We start from the raw sequence: 24,982 nt of genomic DNA on the forward strand, positions 1-24,982 counted from the left end.
GAAGGATGGAGAGTTACCTCAATCAAACTGTCTAGAAATCAGTTGCCACTGTACATTAAATACATGCTTTCCCAAGTCATTTTTTTTGTGCTTTCCCAGTTTCTTCCAGCAAATTTAGTCCAAGCACATTCAGCAATACTGTCCTTACTGTGTTATAAACTAGGAAGGAAAGCAGGCCAATAGTTTTCTAGCTTTTATGGAAGCAAACTTCGCTGCAATAGATGTGAGCAATCACAAGAAAAGAGCATCAGACAAGTGGTAAATCACTCCAACCAGCTCTCATGGTTCCCATGCAAACCACTAAATCCATGTCTTAGGATGAAGCCTATCATCATCCAAGATTTCCCAGTGTGCAGACCACTGCCTCTTCCATTTTCAGGGCATTTTTGGGTATACTCAGCAGCTTCAGCTTCATGCTCCAGCAAAAGCCCCAAAGTCTCCAGGAAGTATGACTGTTTCACATGGTAACCAAGCAAACAAACTTTGCAGCATGTGGTACAAGGTTTCCCCTCCTACCTGACTCACCCCAGGCACCACCTCACCCACTAAAAATCTTTGATGAAGCAAGGCAACAAGTTATCCAAGACAACTTCAGTTATCATCTGCTCTTAAACACCCATCTTCAAGCACTTGAATTTTCTGCCAGTACACATCTGTTCTTCATTACTTAACAACAACCTCAAGTCACGCAGAAGCCAAGAAGTCTCACGTTTAATCTGTTCCTCCAACTTGCAGCCCCAGATGCATACTAGACAGCAGAAATACAAGATGGTATCTGAAAAGAGCAAAGTGGTATTAATTACATCCATACATAATAAATTTCACGTTTCTGCAGCAAGTTTAACATTGCTGATATTACCTCCCTCTAAAACATCGCTTTGGTAACGTTTCTCTGAGCCAGAAGAGGCTGTTTCAAACAGCCAAGGTGAGGTTTTATCCAGTCTTCGCTTAACCCCTCATCACAGCACATGCAGCAACCTGTGCAGCACTGAAAGGAAAGCTTTACCAAATGTAAAGCTTTCCCATTATAAGCTTGTTGCTTCTTCATTTCTTATTTTTAACCTAAGCAGGGAGGGCCTGGGTACAGTCATGCTCTGCTCACACTTTCCATAACATTCTCACTTCCCCCAGTCTAACCATTTCTTCTCCAAGCTGAAGTTTATTCAGCTCCTCTCATACAAAAGCTGCTCCATGCCTTTTTTGATCCCCATTGTCCTTCACTGAGCCTGTTCTTTTTTTGGGGACAGAGGCACAATTGACATTGAAGACACAAGGAATGACAGATACAAAAATGTGTTTAATGCAAACATATATATATATATATATATTTATTATTATTATTATTTATTTATTTATTTATTTATTTTTTTGGGAACAGTAGCCCTGCAGTTGCCCAAACCAAGGAGGCAGGGCGGAAGAGGCTGTGGGCAGGTAAAAGCACAGACCCCACACTCAGCTGGAAGCATAACTTCAGGCTGCCTATGAACTAAGTCAAGCCTACACCTTGAGCTGCTTGTGCTTCTGGAAAAAGACAGTCCTGGTCACCCGCATGTGTTACTTCCCAAAACAGCACCAGCAAAACTACCCCTACCAGGATAAAGAGGAAAAGATTCAGCTTTTTTATTAATTACCTATTTAGCTTCATCAATGTCTTAGCACACACATATTTTTCACCTTATGTGGAGTGGACACAAGCTTACTTTTATCAGGTGCAAAATGCATACCTGGCGCAGCATGCCAACACACAGGTCTGCATCTCCAAATTTCTGCCCAGGATGTGGATTTTTTCCCCAAGATTTCTGCACCTCAAACTGCAAATTTCTCCCAACATGGGATTCAATACAGATTTGCTTTGAAGCTTCTATTTTCACTCAACCCCAAATTACCAGGCAGAAGCAAATACTGGCTGAATAGCAGCACTCACAGCTTCTCTGGGAGACTTCGACAGGGCCTCTTGGTCCTCTGTAAAAGGAATTTCCTCCTGATTTCTAACCTAAATTTCTCCTCTTTGAGTCTGGCACAATCTTCCCTCTGTGAAGCTGTGCTGGCTGCCTCAGATCACCTCTGCATCTCACACATGCCTAACCATCTCTTCCAAGAGGATCCTCTCCATGACCTTCCCAGGCACACCAGCCTGTAGTTCCCTGGAACTCCCTTTCTTAAAAATGGGAGTGATGTTTCCCCAGGAACTTCATCTAACAGCCAGGACTTTTCAAACACAGCAGAGAATAGCTTGGCAACCGCAGCAGCCAGTTCCTTCAGCACCCCGGATGCATGTCATCGGGCCCCACAGACCTGCACACATTCAGCATTGTGAGGCTGTCTGGTACTTGCTCTGCTCTTACAGCGGGAGGGATTTTGCTCACCTGACTCTCCCCCAGCAGTCAGGGAGGTGAGAGATACAGGAAGCCTGACTCAAGACCCTCTCCTTGGCCTCTCTCTTCTGTGCCGGGAAGGAGCAGAGTGACAGCTTGCCAAGCTGTGAACTCCCCCTTAAGTTTCCCCTAACCTGAATTACTGTGCATCCTCTCTCTGATGCAAGCTCAGCTCAACTCAACCTCTCCCCACCAACTACTCTATCAAGGTAAGGGAAGCAGATGGAGCTGATCTATGTAAGAGAAACATCTGTGAAAAGAGACTTTCTGTCCACTTCTAGGATGTGTAACAATTCAACAGCCTCTACAAAATCCTCCAGCTAGAACCAGTGCCTCCTGTTTCACAATACTTTGTCTGGCAGACCCTGCTATGAACAACAAAGTGAAACCTACTGCCCCAGCAGCCCACTTCCTGCAGCAGCAAGGAGCAAAGCACCAGCAGGGAATGCACAGAGCTGTAAGCATTTTCAGCATCAACTGATGAAAAGAAGAATAAAACCCAGATAAAGAGCTCTCAAAGCAGCCACTGTCTTTTAGCTTCAGACCAGGTTTTCCAGCAGTATCCTATTTTCACAAGGCAACCAACACCAGAGCTCTTGAGTTAAGTTGTAACAGCAACCCAAATGACCTGCATTCTGTGTTTAAGAAGTTTAAGAGCTGCAGTTTTTGTTTGAGTTTGGATTGCAGTTAATAATGCTCAGAGGAAAGAGACTGATTAAAGCTCCCTAATTAAACCACTTCTTTACAGTGAAGAAATGCAAACAATGACTCTCATCTGCTGTTGTCCCTTGCCTTTTTACGAGGCACTCGTGTGCACACAGTGGTGCATTTGAGTTAAGAAGCTGAGCACATCACATACTTCCCCCCCACGCAGAGACAAGCTGCCTTTCTCACCGGCTGCTGAAGTACTGCCTGATGTAGTCTGTAAAACTGAAACCTACAGAACTTAGTCAACGAACAGACACAAAAGTGTTAAGTTCGTTATCCTTGTACTATACCTCCTTTATTTCTTTATTTTAACATAGCATTCAGAATGAAATAGATGACACTATTAATAATCTGATGAGCTGTCTCTTCATTATACGAACTGTCTCTCAACAGAATGCTTTGGGGAAAGCTGGGACGGAAATTGTATTTTTATAAACAAACTGCAATTTTGCAATTATCTTAAGATGCCTTATGCAATTTACCTATGCCACCACCTCTCTAAAAATAGAGCACTTACAGAATCTGAACTCAGTTTGGAGCAGTCACCCCCTCATCAACAGCCCCCAAACCCACCTCATGGGCACTGCTTCACACCTAGGAGTGGTTAAGGACCTCACCTCACCTTTGGTAGATCTGCCCATAGCATTAATTTGTCCTTCAGGGTTACGACCAGAGAGATGACACTCCAGCTTTGCAAGCTGAAAGCAAGCGGACATCCTCACTGAGCACACACATGAACTCGTGTTGAATATTGCTGGAGTAAGAAAAAAACATTTAGAGAAACAGCGACTACAGCAACTGCAACACAGCTCCTTGCTTCATCTCCTTTGTAAACAGCTTTCAAGCTGCCAGTACAGCTATGGTTAAGGAGCAGGAGATGAGAAAAGACATCCTCATAGCTGCTAACAGGCAAGTTATCTGAGCTTCAGAACACGTGTTTAAAGATGAAAGAGCACAAAGAGGATGCCGAAAGGATACTGACAGCTTAAGGAATACACAACAGTTTTCAAGTAATTCCTGTGATGTACAGTGATATTTAAGATCACAGCACTGGCTGGGAATTAGATCATCCATTTAGCAGTCGGTCTGCCAGAGAAACTGTCTGGGGGCTTGGACAGCATTACCAAAAATTGTAGAACAATGCAAAACCAGAGTCAGTGCTTTTGCGTTCCCAATTTTCAGCTGCCTGCTCACAGAAACTCCACAGAAGACTAAAACACGGAAAATAAAACACATCAGGAGGAAGAGCAAGTGAGGTACCACAACTGATAAGGGGCATCTTTCCCTGCTGACTGCTGTGCCCAGACCTGTCAGTCTACATCCACCCTGCCTACTGCTCTCCATTTCACAGCTGCTTCTGGCTTCCTTAACATCCTCATGCACGACAACCAGTTTCAGAACAGGGAGAACAGGCACAGTGTGTCAGATGCAGATTGTCCCGATTTTAGGCTAAGGAGGGCATCGACTTTATCTGGATCAGTGACAGCTTCCACCAAGCAGCTTAGGCGACTTCAGGAGTAGTGAATGTATCTGAGTAATAAAAAGTGTTTGTGCAAAGCGAGTTCTTCACCTCTCTGCCAGCTGCCCTTCCAGACATGCTGTACAGGTCAGGGCGTCCCCAAGGCTGTATTTACAGAAGCTTTCCAAGAAGTAATTAGCAAAGCTTGGGGAATTTAACAGTACATCACTGTCTGGTGGCTGAAATGAAGAGCTTTGCAGCCCAGGAAAGGGCAGGGAGGAACCCAGAGGCAGGAGCATGCTCCACACAAGATGGCATTTGAACCTGCCTGGCTGTAGTCTGGACACACACATTCTTTAACAGTCCAGACAGGCACCCTTCAGCATTTTAATACCAAATATTCTACCCATCCTTTCCTATACAGTTATCACCATGGAACAAAAACCATCAGATATAGCATTTTGGCTTCCTAAGAACTACGTGCAAATCTCCTGTCAAATCAGTTGCTGACAGCCTTTCAACTACTCACTGCAAACAGGAAGAGCAGAGGAAGGCTAGGAAAAGCCTTTTTGTTTAAAAACTTCTTCCAATTACAAATCCACGAGAACACAGAAAAACAAATTAACAAATGAACTGACAGGCTTTGAATGAACTAGTTTCCCACAACTGCAAGCCCAGGTTGCTTTATCTTTGCAATCCTAACTCACAGCCAGGCAGCAAAAATATAAAATTAGAGATCAGCAAGATGGTGCTCCCCCCAAATACAAATCAAATACACCCATCTTGAACCACTTCCAGCATGACTTCAACACCAAATAACATTTGCTGTTAGTAACATCGTAGTTGAAATTTTACCTGCCTGCTAAGAGCTAGGGGAACAGGCAGCAGCCCCAGGTTAAAGCTCAGCCTTTCCTTCCAAAGGAAGTGAAAAAAGTTCCCATAAAGCTGTCACTGAGTGCCTTTCAGACGGAGAACACACATCTGTACATCCACTCCACAAGCAGGACACGAAGGTAGCTACCAGAAGTTTTGATGCTTGCCCATGATGGATGTCAAACCCCAACAGAAAACTGGGAACCTTAAAAGAAATTCAGGAAAAAACAAAAGGAACACGAGGAAACAGGGCACAAAGCAGAAAGCCTCATCTCTGCCTCCTGTAAGCCATGAACCAGCCCCAGAGCAACTCAGAGCCAGCACAGAGGGCCAGTTCTATGCTAACACAGTAAAATACAGTGCAGGGCAAGAAGATGCACTCTACAAATTAGAGACTAACTACAGGCAGGTGTGGCTTATTTCCATAAACTGCAGTCACTTCCTGCTGTCGCACCCTTCGCCTCTCCCAAGCCCCACGTTTTAAGGATTTGAATGAGGAAACAAGGATGAAACTGACAGCATCCTGCTTGTGGTGCTCCTTTGCTCCTTAGGAGTCAGCTATTCTATTTAATAAGCAGCAGAGGCCAGGGAAGCTACCGGGGTCAAATGAGATCCATCTGAGCAAAGGATGCACAAAATGCCTGTTTCAAACTCAAGTTAAACCTTTGTTTTCCAATTACTGCCATGATAATGAACCATCACTCCTCTCTGGGACTTACCCCCTGGGTGCACAATATAGCAGAAGCAGCAGTTGCACAGATCAGATCTCAATATTTCCAGGTACTGTGTACCCCTTAGAACCAGAGCCACCTGCAAATCCTGCTGCGCCGACTCGCTGCTTCCACTTGTACAGGAATTCAGATGCACACAGCTTGTGTGCAACTGGGAAAAGCAGGGGCAGGGCAGCAGGGGAGCAAAGCAGAGCTGAGAAGAATCTTCCTGGAGGTTGGTCCGGTGCCACTGCAGGGAGTCAGCAAGGACAGAATTACGCAGCAGCTCCGAGCTCAGGCATTCCTGGCAGCAAAGTAATCCCCTAAACATCAGCACCACAAAGCCCCATTTGCACCAAAAAACCTATCTGCAGGCAGTTACATGACTAATCACTATCCCCAAGGCGCTCTCACGTGTGCAGGCCAACACCCAGAAACTACTGAAGGCGGTTTTCATAGAGATCATTTCCCATGCATCTGACATTTCACTGGGTTTTTTAAACGTCGATCTGAGCTGAAAACCTCTATGGCTGTTAACTACCAAGTAGCCCGTGCTGGAATTTAATTTCAACCATTTCAAGTCCTAGCTAGATGCATACACATTTATCTGTTTTTAAACAGGCAACTTCAGCAGAAATCTTTACAGAAAGACAAATATAAAATTAGAGATCAGCTAGATGGTGCTCCCCCCACCATCGCACATGGTGACACAAACACCTTGAGGCTCTGTTCCATGGAGTTATGCACAGTAGGTACCAGCAAAATTAACCTAACAAAATTCGTTAAGACAAATTAAGTTCCAGCCCTAAAATACTGCTTTGCACACATCCAGCAATCATTTGCTTGCATGGAGAGCAAGTTTCAATTTAAAAGAAATTCAGCAAGCAAGTTCAGCATCAAGCTGAACAACAAGTTCTGTTCCTACAAGAGGTTCCCTGGATTAGTTTAAGGCTCAAGTTGTGCAAAGCTAACAGTTGAGGAAAGGGATGCTTTTGCGACCAATCCACAAAAGAAAAACCACTGAGAGCCAGCAGTACCTTCATTTCCATGATATTAGACCCCTGGATTTCAGCAAGGAGCCACCTATGTATTTTGCTACCCTGCAGCACTGGAAAGTACACTGCTATACAGTGAGACAAGCACACAAATCTGACCTCGAATGTATGCAGGTGTCTGTAAGGAACTTCTCAACATGAATTAAAAAGGCATGCTGCATCTCCAACAGTGCTCAGTTTGAATTTTTCTCAGATGGTGGGAATAAAGCAGCTTTGCACTACACCTACATATGTTCAACCCCTATTAAGCTGCAATCAACTTAAGTAATAGATTACTCAGTTATTCATCGGGTCTGTGTACTGAGCCCTGAGAAAAGAAAGGTTGAATCAATACAGCGACAGGAGCTTCTGCTGTCAGGCACAAGTGCCTTCAGCTCTCAGTGTTTGTACAGCTGGTGAAGCAAAGGTAAGAATTTTTCAGGACTGATGGAAACAACCTCGGGTTTCACGTTTAGAACAGCCACCACACAGATGCCAGCTTTCAGAAAGCAGCAACGACAGAATTAACTCCTGCCCAGAACAATTAACCTTACATGCAACACACACACAACTCCTTCTTTTTAGCAGCTTTGATTTTAGGTCACATTTTTCTCATTATTTCTGTTTACTGGCTGTATTGTTGATGGTATCTGTAGAAACACTACCCAATATTTATTCTACAGCACTTGAGACTTACAGGCATGCTGCCCTGTGATTGCAGTAGGAGAGGGACTAAACCCAGTCTACCTAAAACCAGGTTTGCTCGGGGCGCTCGTAGGGAGAATTACAACTGGATTAGGAAGAACCACAACAGAGAGCTGCTCTTTTGCTCTGTCCTTCACAGCAGCTGCTCAGGACCAGCCAGTTTAGTCTCACCCATTTTCAAGCACTTCTTGAGAAAAGGCACTTTCCTAGCCAAAGGCTGTGGGCACCAATGCCTTGTTTTATTCAATGTGCTAGTTGCTCATGTTACACATCAACAAATAACTGCTTTAAAAACCACATTCTTTCTCAAACATCTCTACAGTTCAATAGCTCTTGCTTTCATTTTCCAGTTCTTACATTAGTCATGAAGCCTTTCAGCACAGATCAGACCCAACCCATCAATAAAAGAACCTTAAAAGATGCCCCTCAACAAATCCTTGGGCAGCTTCAAAGCATTACTGAAAGGGGGAAAAAAACAACAACAAAAAAAACCATAACAACAAGCAACAAGAAAAGGAAGATGTCCAGTTTATTTTTCTCAGTGCAGGTCAATTTATTTATGTTGAAGTCAGAAACAGGAACAGAAATCGGGCATTCCACCTGTCTGTGTCACCCACTCTATAGATCACTCTGATTTCAACAACCAAAGGGGCAAAGATTGCCTTATAAGCAGTCTTTTTGTGGTATTTATACCACATCCATATAAGTTACATCCTCTGAAGTTTTGTTCTTAGTTGACCTCAACTGGAAAGAAAAGGGACTGACCAAACCCATCTTTCAGTTGACTTCTAAGATTTTACAATTCAGTATTGGAGTTGGACTGTTTTCTTGAATGGAAATTGCCAGGCTGGCACAAGCAATATCTAAGCTAACAGAAAATGGACTGAATCATTCTACATTTGCTAGCAAGCAATGATTCTGAATCACTCAGATTCAGGATTCTGGCTCACTCAGAAAACCCAGCTAGTACGAGTGCCAAAAGAAACAGCCATACAGCTGCAAGACATGAAGTCAATTGTTACAGCTACCTGAGTGAGGACCATAGGCTGCTGCCAGCACTGAAGGCTGCCACTGGTACACATGCAAAAAACGATTAATCCAAAGCAAAATGGATACTCATCCATTTAAGTACAAAACGAGAATGCATCCAAATCCAGGTCACATTTAGTATCAGTTTACAGTAAACAACATATTGAAAAGTATACTGCTCCAAAACACTAACCCTTCAAAACGCAAAATTTACTTGCTTACTTGGAATTGCTTTCCTGCACAGAGTGCTCAGCTTATTGGGTTAGAAGCTCACTGTGACCATGACAGCCCAGAAGACCTGCAGCTGGCTGCTGCTCACGTCCTCAGAAGGTCACTGTAAAAAACAAGTCACTGCAGATTAAGACAGCAGGGCTACTGGCCAGCCTCCTATTAAAAACATTAGGAGGATTGTAACATGAAGATTCTCTCAAGGTCTACCCGTAGATGGGATATATGGTAATGCACTGCCATGACATAGGCAGCTATTTTAAAGAGTATATCCCCACGGACATGGAAACAGAAGACTCTCATGCCATACAAGCTCCACAGCAGCATCTGTCGCATCTAGAGGGGTCTGGAGCACTTCCTGCGCCCCATCCTGTGGGGCACGGCACTGCGCGAAGGGAGAAAAGACTGGAAGGAAATATATCCCCAAATACTCTCTGAGAGGAGCTGGTAAAGTCACCTAGGCTGAGAACCAGGTATGACAAATGAGGTAACTGCTGAGCTGGCACAAAGGAAGTACAGGAGGACTGAAAGCTTTCTGTGGTGGTCTTCAAGCTAACCAAGTTCACTTACAGGAAAGAAAGCGCTCACAACAAAGCAAAGACAAAATGTAAAACTAAAATCTGCTCGACCAGCATCCTCCAAGGGTAGCACAATGGCAACAGGCTTTTTCTCAGTCCCTTAACACACAAGCTCTCATCAAGCTTGTGCACAGGCCAATGGTAGGGCTGACAGCAGCAGATAGGAAGGAATGTGCTTGTCATTCAGCCCTGCGCTTTCTGAGGGAGACCAGAATGGGGAGACTGGAGTTCTGCCACTTGTCAAGAAGCAGAAAGGCAGGGCCAGCTCAGCACTGTGTTCAGATAAGAGAAACAGATGGCCCTGCTCCCCTCACACTTGTTAGAGAGCTGCTGCTCAGACACTTCCATCCAAACACTAGTGGGGAAAAATTCCATCCCTCCTGCTGAAGCAGAACTGAACACAGGCCACCCCCAGGAGAAAGCAATCAGTGATTCCCACCCAGTTTGATCTAGGATTGCTTGGAAATCTGTATTTAGGTTTTACATGATGTTCCTGGCTCATTTTCAAGACTGTTTCATGGAAGCACTTTGGAGACAATGGCAGCATGCCATCAGGTACCTGCTGACCCAGCACAGGGCCTCGAACCCAAGCACCACCCACACACGTCCAGTAAAGACTGAGCCTTATCTCCCGGCAGCAGGGACCCTCCCAAGCACACCGTATTCCCCTACTGCATGCTCACCTGCCAAGCTTACAAAGCTTGGAAACCCCTCACCAGTTGCTGTAACACTGTCTGCATCCAGGCACAAGGCTCCCAGCACAGTCTGCCTGCTCCTCCAGAATACACTGATCCTTATAATGGAGCATAAACCCAATTATTTGAGAGCCAGCTACATACAGGAAAGCAGGAGTGATTCACAGCAACGCTGAACTCCATTCACCTCTGAAGTCACAGTGGTGCTCTGTCACTGCTCTCAGCTGTGGCAAGCTTTGATAAAGCTCATTCTGCCTGCTTGTGGCACACACACAGCCACGCAGTTCTTTTTATGCAAACTGATCCTTGATCTCGAAGGTCTTTCCTAGCCTTGGTGATTCTATGATTCGATGTATTACACACAGTGTGTGCTTTTCAGAAATTAAGGCCTCCCTTATCTAACTCACCAGGCTGGCACACCAAGCTCCTCCACCTCCTGCTCCTCCCAGAGCAGAAACAGCTTCTGTGCCATGGAGCCACAGGTGCCAAACCTTGCACCTGGCTCCCCACAAGCATGCTCCAGCCCCTCTGTGGAAGTAGCTCATTTCTGGAGTTGCTAAGCAATAGCAAGCTGCGATGGCATGAGAAGCCCACCTCCACTTCAGCGTGGGATGACAGCATTCAGCTCCATGGTACCACTTGGTTTTAATATCTGCAGCAACCCAGAAGCATCAGCAAGGGGGCATTTTGATGGTTTTGGAGTTCCTGATTTTTGAAGATGAAGAAGAGATATTGTTGTTTTCATGCTACTCAAACACTCTGTGTAGCTCATTTACTTTATATGCACCATTTCACATGGTCCGACCCAATGCACTGCAGCAGCAGGTACATGCATGCACATCCACCTCAGGCTCTAGGCAGGCTCAGGGCTGAACCTGCACTTCTAACTATTGCATTTAAATAGATAGCTGCTTGCAGATGCTGCAGGACTTCCACAAAGAGCATGCAATCCCTTCCATTAACATTCAATTGTTTTATAGGCGAACGCTGCCACCATGATCATTCATGCAGAACTGTAAGCGAACCAACAGCTGAAACAATTTCAGAGAGCTGTAACTATGAGCCACTATCAAAGCCACAGAATTCCTCCTTGTCCTGTATGTCAGCTCTGTCTGCAAAGCACAGACATGAAGATGTGGGGACGGGGATTCTCCTCTTCCTACCCAACAAGTACACGCAAGCAGCAGCACTACAAATGTGGTGTGAGTGGGCTGTTCCTACACCCTTCTCCAGCACAAACAGCAAGATCAGGAACGTCTGCAGAGGTTGGATTAACCAGCTGCCAACTGCTCCTTGGGAAAGGCATCTTGCTGCTATATTTTAAGCTTACATTCAATTTACTCTTCTGACTTTGTTTACAAAAGGCGAAGTATTTTGGCTCCTGTTTCCATTTTAGGAAGCTTTAGAGGCAACTGCTCACAGCTACACACTGGGTTTTTAATCACTACTCAACAAAGTGTTACATTCCCTTCAGCTTTTTTGCATGGGAAGAAATTAGCACAGCAGTTGACATGCTGCTAAAACCAGCCCTAATTTCCCAAAACCCAAAGAAAGGTGTTAGGGTTACGACCAATGGCAACAAAGTCTTGTGAAGCAGCAAGATTTATTCACAGGATTACCTCAGCACCTGAGCCCCTGAAGAGATCTCACAGAATAGAAGATGATGCTTGCAGCAAGCACTTCCACATCTATTAAATGGTTCTGCACTTCTGTGAAAGGACACAACTGGGCTCATTCTCACAGCTGAGACATCTGCACACCCAGTACTCCAGTCTGCATAATGCCAGCAAAAATAACACACCACATCTTGATTATGTTTATTAACAAAGCATGGCTTTTAGAAGTGTCAACACCAGTTAAGAGGCCAAAATGTTTAAGTGCCTTACTGAACTACAGCAGACACAGAAGTCATAGGCAGAAAAGACAGCATCCACTGAGAACTAATCAGCCCCCAAACACCCTTTGACCACTGCCTGGATTTCCTTTTAGGTCACAACGTACAAGACTAAATCACAAGCGTACAAAAAACAACAATCCCACTCACATGAAATGGTTGGTCCCTTCCACTGTTTCCAGCATCACCATTCCTCTCTCAGTGAAACTAACAGCAGTCAATTACAATAAAACAAGTTATTACTACATTGGAAAACATTTGAAAAAAAAAAAAAGAGAGGGAACATATGAACTAATTCAGCCTGGTAGTTTTCAGCATATTCAGTGTTTTATTCAGAGTGGACCTGCCTGGATAATTACCGCATGTTACAGAAACACGAGGTCTCATTATTTAGACAGACCATATTTTCCAAATCAGTATTTGTAAAAGTCTCAGCTTTGATGCTCATCTCAAGGTATCCTGTTGTAACAGGGTGAGACCCTGCTGACAGGCTGAGAGAGCTGGGGCTATTCAGCCTGGAGAATGCTCCACAGGGACCTTATAGCGGCCTTCCATCATCTGAAAGGGGCCTGCAGGAAAGCTGGGGAGGGACTTTCTATAAGGGCAGGTAGTGAGAGGATGAGGGAAAATGGTTTTAAACAGGAAGAGGGTAGATATAGACTAGATATTAGTAAGAAATCTTTTATGTGAGGGTGGTGAGACGCTGGAACAGGTTGCCCAAAGAAGTTGTGGATTCCCCATCCCGGGAACCACCCAAGGCCAGGCTGGATGGGGCTGTGAGCAACCTGTTCTAGGGGGAGGTGTCCCTGTCTATAGCAGGGGGTCAGAACTAGGTGATCTTAAAGGTCCCTTCCAACCCAAACAATTCTATGATTCTATGATAACAGCTTTCTGAATGATGCACTGTCTGCTGCTAAACAAGCTTCCAAAATGTACACACCTTGAATACTGGCAAACCCACCAAGGGTTCCCTCAACTTGCAATCAGGAAATCCACGTAAAAAGATAACATGCCTCTTCCCCAGAAACAACCAGGAAATTACAGGCCTTTGTTTCATTCCATGACCTTCTGTGTAATATGCAGCGTGTTCACAAGGCAAAGCTTTTAGCAACAAGGAAGCTGCTGCTCTTGGAACATGCAGTAACAAGATTGGAGTTTCCCCATTTTCTGTCAGTAGTGATAACCGCTTTGAACAACACTGCTTATTTCTACCCACCAAACCTGTGATTGACTGCTTATCTGGATCATTTTCCATCGGTCTGTACGTGCTTTGGCTGCTAGAAATTGAAGGAAGACTGATTGCGAGCTGAGTACTCTGTGCCACGCATGGGCCACATGGGGCTAAGAGGATGGAGACAGAAATGGTTCATCTCTACTGAAAAGCAATACTGTGCATCAGAATTTCTATTAAGCTCATGACAGAAATGCTTTTGGCTGTGAGATAAAGCTGACTCAAAAACAAACTATGTCACTTTAAACTTCGCTCTTTCCATTTCCACACGTTTGAAAACAACAGATCATTGAACACGTCTCATCTTTGCATCCTTACAATGAAGAATTGACACAAAACAGCAAGGCATCACTTTCCCTTCCAACAGAAGGCCTCAATGTTTCTACTGGACTTTGTGACACCACTTACCATTCAGTACTCGAGGTTGGTTTTGTGATGAGCTCAATTACAGACTGCAACCTGGAGAGGTTAAAAGAAACAAGTGCATCACAAAACCAGACCAGTTGTGCTGGTTTTCAGCTCTAGCAGGGTTAGAATGCTAGTCAGATTCACTTTTGGGAACATGATCCTGCAGTGGTGACTGAATGCCTGCTTTGTCAGCTACCCGGCGAGGACACAGGGTGCACTGTGCTCAGTGCATTCAATTCCAGAAGTACTACTGGATGCCAATAGTTTTCTCGAGCAGAGATGCCAGGGCTACTTAACAGGACAGCATATGTGCTGGGAAGTTTCTTGGAAATAAACAAAACAAAAATAAACCATCAGCATTCTCCACTTCCCCCTACCAAAAATGCTTTCAAGCAGCCTTCTCTATGTTATTGCTGCAGTTAAATATCTTCCAAATAGTCAAAAATGTGCTCAGCAAAAATGTTAGCAACATTTACATAAAATTCATAAAGGAGACTTCTTGGCTTAAAGATGAATGCATTAGCTTTTAAAATATTGTTCAATACTTTGTACATGGGCCTCTTCTACAGAGCATATTTACAAGACAATCGTGATGATACAGAACAGCTAATAGTGCCACATACACAGTGCTTGAGCAACCACTCCATTTCTGCCTCCTTTTTGATTTCACCTTGCCACCCAAGGAAGCTTCACCATCAAAAGCTGTAAAACAGAAAACTGGAAGCTGCCAATATCCAGGTAGACCTATGGCTCTTCCTCCTGAGCCGTTCCCATCTTTGGCTTAAAAAAACCACAAAGTATTGCTCTCACAGTTCCTCCAGGCTGAAGCCAATGCATGCAATATCTGGGAGTACTTTTTGCAGAGATTCCCTTTGGTGCTGCTATGAGGCACTAAGTTTGGCATTCATCTCTACTATTATTAGCCCTGTCACCAGTCACCACAAGCTTCAGTTTTTTTATTTTCCCCATCCCTGTATAACAAAACAAGTTCACAACTGTTCCACTGCGCCAGTCCAATCAATGTGTAAAAGCAGCTGAGCCATGCACTCTCACTCCATCTGAACCTCTGACTGCTTTCAGCCAAGGGATTTCCCGAGTCTGTATTTAGAACCCTCCAGGACTGTCTTATCCAAATATTTGCTCAGCTCCCCTTGATTCCATTAAAACTCTGTCCACAGCATCATCTTGCAAAGGGTCCAACATGTCTGTTGTGGTGTTGATGGGGAGCCCACGTGCCACTGTGCACAGCTTGGGATTCCGCTCACTGCTGCTTCCCATCTCCCAAGTAGATGGGTGGAAAGGAATTTCCTGGTTTCTAGGCTAATCACAGATTCAAGCAGGTACGTTCACACCACTACCTAATTCTCAAGTTGTCACAAGGCATTGGTTTTCCCCCTCAGATCTCTCACAAACAGAAGCCGGGTTACAATCCACAGGTTGAGAACACACTGCAATAACACATGGGAGAACATGTCTGAGAACACCCTTCTTCCCACAAAACAGCAAATACCAGAAATGTGAGTTTCCTCCACAAGAAAACTTATATTGAAACAGGTTCCTCCACCATTCCTAAGATGCAGCACTAAGATCCTCAAGCATCACAAGCAGCAGCACGACTGATCGTGATGAGTGCACACCCATGTCTCCAAACACCCAGTGCTAAACTGTACTCACCAGGCCTCTTCCTAACCACACTGCTGCCATCACTCCTGGTCTGTTTTTCTAGAGCAGAACCTGATCAGGCTGTCAAGATGGCATTCCTCAAGCACACTGCAGGAATACATCACATGTCTTAGCTCCGCGTAGATGCTGTGCAGCAATATTTGGTGACAATTTGGGGGAGAAAAAATTGCTGTCAGCCATTTCATACAAAAATAAAGCTGGTTGGAGGATACAGAAGTTTTCCACTTTAGAAAATGGTTTGGATTGTAGTACTCTGATCAAAATGAACATTTGCATCTGACACACTGCCCCAAGCAGCCCACTTCCAGCCCTCAGCTATGCCAGGGCTCCTTGTTCGCCTGCAGCATTCCTGGTGGCTGCATTCCAGGAGGGGGCAGCCTGCAAGTGCTTCATACAGTATGTGAAATGCTTTGTTTATCCAAAACTATTTTAGCTCCAAGAGATACGAAAGCAAGATTTAGATTGCAGCATCTGCACAGTAAAGAGATGCAACTCCTACAGATACTGCCAGAAAGTTTCTTCCTTGAGTCTTCCTAGCTGTAAAATATATTTTGCAAAAATAAAATTACAGTAAACCAAAAGTTGAAGCAATACTAATGGAGAATAATAATAATAATTCCTTTATAAATTGTTATAGCAAGAAGAAAGAAGCACATAACATTCAAAAGGTGCTACTGCATTCTTGCTCCCTTTGTTAGGAGCAGATCAAGGTAGGAAAACCCTTCTGCCGCTGAGAGTAAAACAAATCTTATGGGATCTTCCCCACTAAGTGGCCCTGCAAAATCAGAATAGCATAAAACATAAGGAGCTTCCCTACAGCCTGACCTCAGTTTAACTGAAAAAGTGAAATCTAGCTACCAACAGATCATCTGTTAGCACTGAAGTTTCACAGTGTTCATACTATCTTAAAAATAGACATCTGTCCCTAGCTAGTTATTTCAGTGGTTACTTAAGATGAGGAATTAAGCACATCAGTCATCAGAGACAAAATCGTGACAGTCAACAGGGCAAGACTTTCAAACAGAACACTCAATTCAACGCAGCTCAATCACCCTCAGTTACAGAACTGGAAGACAGGACTATTCAAAATGTTACGGCTCAAAAGCTGCAAGAAAGTACCTTGTTTTCCAGCTGAAAGCCCTTTTCACTTAAAGATGGTATGCTCTCCACATACTTGGTTGCTGATCTTGACAACGGCGGTAGCCCCACCACACTGTCTCAGCAGCAGCTTGTTCAGCCTGGAGAAAAGAAAGCCATAGGGTGACCTTACTGCAGCCTTTCAGTACCTAAAGGGAACCTACAAACAGGAGGGGAATCAACTCTTTGAAAGGGTAGATAACAGCAGGACAAGGGGAAATGGTTTGAAGCTGAGGGAGAGAAGATTTAGGTTGGATGTCAGGGGGAAGTTCTTTACAGAGAGTGGTGAGGTGCTGGAACAGCTGCCCAGAGAGGCTGTGGATGCCCCGTCCATCCCTGGAGGTGTTCAAGGCCAGGTTGGATGGGGCCCTGGGCAGCCTGGTCTGATATTAAATGAAGAGGTTGGTGACCCTGCATGGTTGGAGCTTCATGATCCTTGAGGTCCAAGGTTCCAACCCTGGCCATTCTGTGATGAAGGCACTTTTCAGTACCCAGTCCTTACTGAGCTCCACAGGCTCTCTGTCCCACAGCTCCAGTTGCACGTTTCCTTGGGCTGCGGTTTCACTGTTGGCCTCTGCCAGGAAATACCCAAGCACAGGCTGACTTGCACAAGCCCATCGCTTCAATTGGTGGCTTCATTCACCAAGGGGCTTATCTCAATCTGCGCTGCAAATGTAGAACCAACTATACGTAAAAATAAGACGTCCGTCTTTTAAGAAAGTGATTTGGAAGTTCTAGAAATGCTTTTCTGCTAAGTTCACTAGATGTAGGTTTGCAACAAGACAACACCATAAACTTCAGTATGTTTATGTTACAAAACACTAGCAGATTCCGTAGAGCATGACAACAATAAAACAGCAAGTTTTGACACTGTCAAAAACATTATGTGCAGAAAGCTGTGCAGTTTGGTAAGCCATTTCCTTTGTTGCAAGCTACTAACCAAGGCACAGATCCTCACGGTTTGGGTCTCACCCACAAGCTCGAGTTCACTTTGTGGTCAGAGACCTCAGGCATGCAGAAACTGCAAGAAGTAACACAAGAAGACAATTTAGTATGCATAAAAATGAAAGCAACAAAGAAAATAGGTTGGAATCAACTTTGGTCAGCTCTGTGAGTCCCCTCCACAAAGGCTCCTGTTGAGACTAATTGGCACTAACAAGCAGAATTAACCCCGATTTTGTGTGAAAACTCAGCTTGGGCCAAAGCGCAGAATAATTTCAGTCTTTAGAATACCAAAGAGTATGGTACCACTCAGCATTTAACAAGACACAACATCAAGAGTAAACCGCTACATGACAGTAAAACCAGACCTGGCTGTCCATTTTTCTTACAGCAGGGACAAAATTGGTTAGCACAAGGCACACTAAGTACCAAATCAGCTTAAAAGCAACATGCAAAGCCATGTGCAGTATTTCCTGAGGCACAAAACCAAAAGCAGTAAATCATACAAGATTTTGCACACTGTTGGTAAAACCAAAAATAGAAAGGAAGGGCTGACCCCACCTCCAATGGCTGTGGTCAGGAAAGCAGGCTTCCTCTACAAACAGGACCTCCAGATTTCACCACAGCCTTGCTACCTCAGAAAAAATAGAGACTGATTTTTTTCTAGAGACTCGCCTTACAGCACCCTGGGAGAAAAGCCTCACTCCGAACCAAACCGAGACAGGCATGTGAACAGCACCAGGGCTGCAGCACATTTTGAAAGTGGGACAAGGTAAAATCCATACAGGCCTCAGGCTTTGGAGTCAGTGCAAAGAACAATATGCAAAGCTGCCTGGTACTGCTGAATTTGCATGTCAATCTTAAGGCAGACAGAGGATGCAGCTCAGAAGCGACCTTCAGGCTCCCTGTCCCTTCGTATTCTTCTGCTCGGGCTACAAAACCCCTGCAATGACAATGGACCACAACACATACCTACCGGTTTCCTCCAGTGAAGTCACCCATCACCACAGACCAAACAACCAGTGCCAGGCACCTATCAGGCCCTGATTTAAATCAGTGGTATACCAGCTCATCAGCTTTTCACATCACTGCAGATGGAGGAAGAGAAAAATGCATTCCTTTCAGTTGCAAAAATTTACAAAGGTTTCTCTGTGGAGAGTGTAACCGTACAGCACTTTTTTCTTCTTCAAACCCTATATATATATACACATTTTTATTTTTATTTTTTAACTTGGAGGCTGAATTAATTACAAGCACAGAGAAGCACAGCTGAGTTTGTGAGCAGCTCCACCTTTTTCTGCTGCCAGATTTTGCTGACCAGAAACCTCTCCCTACTTTGCAAACCTTGGTGTGAGGGGAAGGAGAGCTGAGAGCATGCTATCATGTTACCCGTTCCTTTGCACAACTGATCTTACTTTCCGGATCTGAAGCAGAAGGTAAAGAAAGGATGGCACGGGCACAGCAGCTGCCAAAAGGACTGAAAAATCCAAGAACAAGATCTTTCCATGTCACACGTAGTCACATTAGCTTCATCTTCTGCTTGCATTCAGCAATTCCAGAGTTGCAGCCACAAGATTTACACTCTCACTCTGATGTCACCTTCCCACATGGCTTCCTGATGTCACAAGGTGCTCACAAAGGACCTGTCACAAGCCTCACCAACTAGATCACACACCGCTCTGCTGCCTCATGCTTAATATGGAAACAGGAGGATTAAACAAGCTGGGGATGGAGAAGGCAGCTGGAGCAGGTGACTTCCAAGCGGTGCTCTGCAAGGAAATCTGTGGTAAGAGAATACAGAAGTTGGCAAAGGTGCTGGTAACACTGTAAATCGTACTTGATCTCTGGAGTACAGAAGCTGCTGGAGAGGAGGGCTTGTGCTGGGGCACAAGATACTTTAACGAGCCTGCTAGTGCCCAGCCTCACTCTGGCTTTCCTATGCAACCTCAATGCTTTTGCACTCTGGACACTGTTGCCATGCTTCTCCTATTTTGACAAGGCCTGCACTCCTTCTCCTTCTTCTTTCTGACAGCCAGCTGCTATGGAGAACTGTGATGTCATACCCAGCTGCCAAGCTGTGGTTTGTGACAGAAGTTCCCTGAGGGAGGTGAGGTGTGCAGCAGGAGGAAGAGGGACCTCCCTGCCGCGGTTCCTCCCGTAACACACATCGCTGCAGGGCTCCGGCTCCGCTGCTGCTGCACAGACCTGAGGGATCCACTGCACTTTCCAAACAGGTTCGTCAACAATGAAAACATCGCTTTGGCATTTACACCATTGCCATTACTCAGAGGCCATCTCCTGTCATGCAACTGTTACTCGAGTTTTCCATTAAGTCAGTAAATGCCAAGTTCTAATGATTTAGGAATGATTTTCCCAATTGACTGAGGAAAGCTGCAAAAGCACTAAATTGGCAGGAGAAAGGAAAATGAGCTCCAGAATGTATTTGCAAATTTGACCAGAACAAAGCATTGTATCCCTTAAAGCAATCCAGAAACTCTGTAAAGAGACCAAAAGCTGCTGGGGCTACAGGGAAACCTCATGTTTAGGACAAGGACCGCCAGCAGAAAGTACATCCCACACACACCACAGACCCTGAATTCCCTCCATAATGCCTTGCTCCCAAGGAGTAACTCCAACTTAATTCCAAAAAGAGCGCTGGTGCCACAAAGCAGCAAAACCACATTAAATAAACTTGTTTGAAAATGTCCCTTTCTGCCCATTTCTGTATAGCAGTCCAATGACTGCCTCCAGTCCTATCACCGATACCTGCAGTGAAGGAAGTATTTTGGGAGTTGGTCACCCCAACATAAGAAACAAATATATGCACCAGCAGGAACCACCTCCTCAGAAATACCACCAGTACAGCAACCTTCCCACAGAAGCCCCCTTTACCACAGACCTTACAACTCAGATGGCCTTGCATCTAGCAACAGCCTGCTTTTTGGCAGCACCATCTCCAGATAGAGGCCTCTAAAGCAACCCCACCTCAGGGTCAGCAGCAGGAATCTGTTCCACCCCTTCATCTACAAGCCCTCTGACCTGCCAAGGAACTGCAAATTCCACTGGACCATCTCCTTTGCAGGGAGAGGACTCTCTTTTTCCAGCCAGCAGCCACATCAGCTCTCTTCCCCTGCCCCAGGGGAAAATCTGTGCCTGCATGCTAGCAAGGTCCTCGCTCACAGCTCCACATGCTGTTGTCTTTTGGCTGCTAAAGGAAGAAGGCTTTGAGCATCCTCCCACATTCCCTGGAAACCAGACAACCACATCCACAGGCAAGGCAGCTCACAGCCCTGCAGGATGCTTGCTAACAGCCCAACAGCTGAGCAACAGCTTAGCACAGTGAGGTATGCAAAGAGGCTGAGCAGCCTGGGTGGCTTCAAAAAGTCTCAAAGTAGCAGCAGGTTCTACAGCCACCCGAGGTCTCATCAGTAGTCTTTGTGCCTACGGTTAAGGACAGATATATTGACTCAGCAAAGGTGGCTGCTGTTTGATAATGGTGTTTCTCTCCCCCCTCTCCTTCTTGCACAAGCATGCTCAAGTTGTGGGAATGAACCACACACCCAGGGTGCAAGCACCCAGCAGGTCTCTGCAGTGATCTGGGTGCTGCTCTGCAGCGGGCTCCCTGCAGCCTGCCATTGGAGGAGCAGTGTTGCCCTCATCTAGCACACCTCATTCACTCATTCACAGCTATGGAACACTGATCCCAATCGGAAGGTGGTTGGCCCAGGGCCACCCGACAAGTGCAGGGTGATCCATTCTGTCTGCTAATGGTCAGTGTGACATTCTCACTTAAAAATATAAAAACACTCTGTGAGCTACCAGATCATTAGTGGTGTCAAACCCTAAAATACAGACCAGTCAAGGTGCCACAGCACCACTGTGGGATGCTATTTCTGACATCCAGAGTGGAGTGAGGTGAGTTTATGGATGCATCCTTGCAGTCCCAGCTCAGTGATGACAGGACAAGTGCTTTCCCTTCTGCACATCTTGCACAGTTTCTGGCTGAAGGGTTATTATCCAGTCTGCAAGCAGAGGTAATTAGTTCAGTAGCACAGCAGCGCATCTTACAGGCTGAACGTCAGCATGGAGCTGTTACGTGGAACTGCCTGGAGGACCATAGAAACGTCCTGCAATTCTTAGGATGCATTCCACGTTTAGGCTATGAACATGAAAAGACCAAAAACTGTTCTGAACACAGAAACAAGATTCCCTAACTGCCAACAAATGAATTCTCAACCAATGAAGTCAAAAGATGTTTTCGCATACAAATATTTTGTATTTTTGTTCACATCCAGCTACAAACAGGGAGTGTTAAAGTGTAAGGGATTACAAAGTTACTGCAAACAGCCCACACTTAACATGCTGAGTGCTCTGTGATATTAGCTCACCTCTAATGGGAAGAAGCACAGAGGGGTTTTAAAGACTGGCAGGCACTCAAAGAAACAGCAAAGGAAGTTCCCTGCTGGCAGCTACTGCGATGCCAGGCAACACAGCGCGCAAGGATGAATGGAGCAGTTGGGGTTGTAACAGCAAGACCCTCAGCCTCAGAGCCCTCCAAAGCTCCACCCAGTAACACCAGCTCCACTGGCATGCCATCCCAGCAACACTACACATGCCTGTGGACATCAGGATGTACAGATCTCTGCCTTCTCAGTGCAGACGCACGTTTTCTTGCAAGTGTTCCCCAACAAACGCTGAACAAAGTATCAGAATGCAAATAATCCACATCTGATGAATGACGTGGGCTCTTTCTGAGGTCTCCTTTGATAAACCATATATTTATATTTCAAAAGAGAGAAAACTAAAATAGGAGATTATACATGCATAAAAACAAAAGCAGTATCTGACCAGTATTTTTTTTTAATTTGCAGATAATTGCTCATGACTGCAAAATACAGCTTTTGTGCTGTTTCAAAGCAAGTAGATAAGAAACCCTAAGCTATTACTAAATATTGCTTATGGCAAATAAAAATCTCTCCCAGTGTGGCTGCATCTCTGTATAACCACATGTTGACCAAGCTGGCATCCCTCAGGTACTGTAGGACACAGATCACCACATTCTGCCCAGGTGTTTCACAGAGGCCCCACAAGGGGCCTCCACCCCTTCCTCCCTCTGCTGTAGTTTCTTTGTATTCCCTCCTCCTTGGCACATAGCTATCCTCACACTACCTTTCCCCAGCACTACAGCTGCAACCATCCAACTTCAGCATCCTGTGTGATTTCATGGAACTGCAGCTCAGCTTGGACAGCACTGTCCCATCTGCATACAGACGCAGAGTCAGCCCCATGCAACTACCCAAGCCTCCCAGCACACACAGCACCCTGTCCCGTGCACATAAGCAGGCCTTTGGCAGCCTGGCATGGTGCTCAGCTGCTGAGCACAGCTTGCATGGTACATTTTCACTCTACAGCAGCAGGACAGCTCACGCCAGCAGAGTACAGGAAATGCCATCTCCGTGGCAGGAGGTCAATGTGTGGAAGTGAGAGATTGTATGGAATCGGTCCAAGGCAAAACTTCTGAAAATCACTGTTCTATATATGGAGTCATGGTTGATGCTGCTATGAAAAGCCAGTAAACACCACTGTTGTGACTCTTTTTCAACCAAGAGTAGTACTTTAACATTCTGCCTGGTGCAGGGGTGGGGCCTCCTGTAGGCAGTGCAAGCTGTTTCTCCATTTAATCCTTGGTTGTTTTGCTAAGGTTAAGAATAAAAAAAAATGTTAAATTCTGTGCACTGTCCCCTATGAAAACACTTAGCATGTAGCAGTCAAACAAGAGGCAGTTACGCATTAAATAAAACCACACATCAGACAACTGAAGACAGCACAGCACAGTTTAAAGCCCACCAGCCCTGGTGCTGACCCTTCTGCACCACCACGTGAAAAAACAGAGGAAGGAAGGAATGGTGAATTTAAACTGGAATGACGAAAGGTGCTGCGTCCTGCGCCATTTTCAAGGAAATACACATGGTTAAGTCAGGGTCAGCAGTGATCCTGCAAAGACACTGAGCACGAGGACTTCCATCGCGCTGGATCTTGCCAGCTATCACCACATCATGATTAACAAACACAATTGGGTGAGGACACAGAACCTCGAAACCTGAGCTATCTGCTCAGGGCTCCCTCTGATCTGCCCAAACGCCAATTGCAAACATTTCAGTACTCTCCGACCCAAGCAGTTCATTGTCTGACCTGCCATTTTAACAAATCCAAGCACGAGGCATTAAATTCCACAAGAACAAATCTCAGCATTCCCAGCATTAAATTTGCAAGTGGCATTTAATGGCATAAAGCGCAGGCAAGGCTGAGCTAAGCCACTAATGGACCAGCGAGGAAACCTCTGTGGCTCCATGACGCAGCGCCCTTTTTAGCTCGAGGAAATGATGGTGTGGGCTATGCTGGGCAGGAAGAGATACCAGCAGCTTAAAAATGTGCCTCAAACTACAGCAGCCAGAGTTGTGTCCTGCAGACCTACTGCCCGGCATGCTCTGCACATAGACAGCACATACACCACACAACAGGGCTCCCTGCTTCCCTGCTGCAAGGTGCTGTGCAATCCTGCCACTTTCTGACCACACACACAGGCACAAGTAAAGCCTGCTGTTGGGAGAGATGCTTTTCAGGTATTTGATTATTTGCTTACACTGTAACGGACTACACACAGCACAGGGAAACTAGTTAACACCTGGGAGTTTCTTAGCATGGATATTAACTTTAACAACCAAAATCAAACTTCCAGCAACCTAATTTGTGAGAACCATAAAGCACATTTGGGATGAAACACACAAGAACCCAAGATTTTGTGTTTTTCTTCTCACCTGCGTTCCTCCCAGTTGTTCGGTGGGGGAAAGAGACTTCACTTACAGAGCTGAATGACCCTGCACAGCTTCCAGCCCTTAACACAGAACACCAGCTCATGCCAACACCTGTGTGCTGCTTTCCTGGATGCAAAATGCCTCCGACGATGCCAAATCCTTCAGACAACCCTGCCAGTAATGTGGGAGCACTGGTCATGGGACACTGATGCTCCAAAATCCTCAATCCTTTGGCTTCAGTTCTACTGTACACAGTTGGTTTTGTTGTACCACATGTGAGTTCTGTAACTGAAAACAGCACCTGCTGCAGTTTGAAGAGTGGTTAGGGAAGCAACGACACAGGGAGCACAGGCATACAGGAAACATTACTGAGAGCTCACTGCTTCTACAGGCCTTGCGCAGTCAGGTGGTATGCACAGATACCTGCCTGAAAGTTACCTAGGCACTTTGGTCTGTTACATTTCTAGGTGTCCAAAGC

The 24,982-nt window shown here is 45.3% G+C and overlaps 1 protein-coding gene across 3 annotated transcripts in view; it reads right to left on the reverse strand.

Annotated features, from left to right (window-relative positions):
• The window catches only part of SGMS1 (sphingomyelin synthase 1), a 75,341-nt gene that overhangs the window by 49,429 nt on the left and 930 nt on the right, over nt 1-24,982 (reverse strand). The window contains exons 1-2 of one of the 3 annotated variants that reach the window (XM_052677601.1): nt 17,688-17,742; nt 16,730-16,848 (exon numbers count right to left, since the gene is read on the reverse strand). The exons of 1 other annotated variant lie outside the window; for it this stretch is intronic. The gene's annotated coding sequence lies outside the window, so the exon portion shown is untranslated. Of the gene's footprint in view, nt 1-16,729; nt 16,849-17,687; nt 17,743-24,982 lie in introns of those variants that run through there. One more of the 3 variants, XM_052677603.1, reaches the window with a different exon arrangement.

This window comes from Tympanuchus pallidicinctus, unplaced genomic scaffold (assembly GCF_026119805.1).
Source record: "Tympanuchus pallidicinctus isolate F22 unplaced genomic scaffold, pur_lepc_1.0 scaffold16, whole genome shotgun sequence".
NCBI classification, from domain to species: Eukaryota; Metazoa; Chordata; class Aves; order Galliformes; family Phasianidae; genus Tympanuchus; species Tympanuchus pallidicinctus.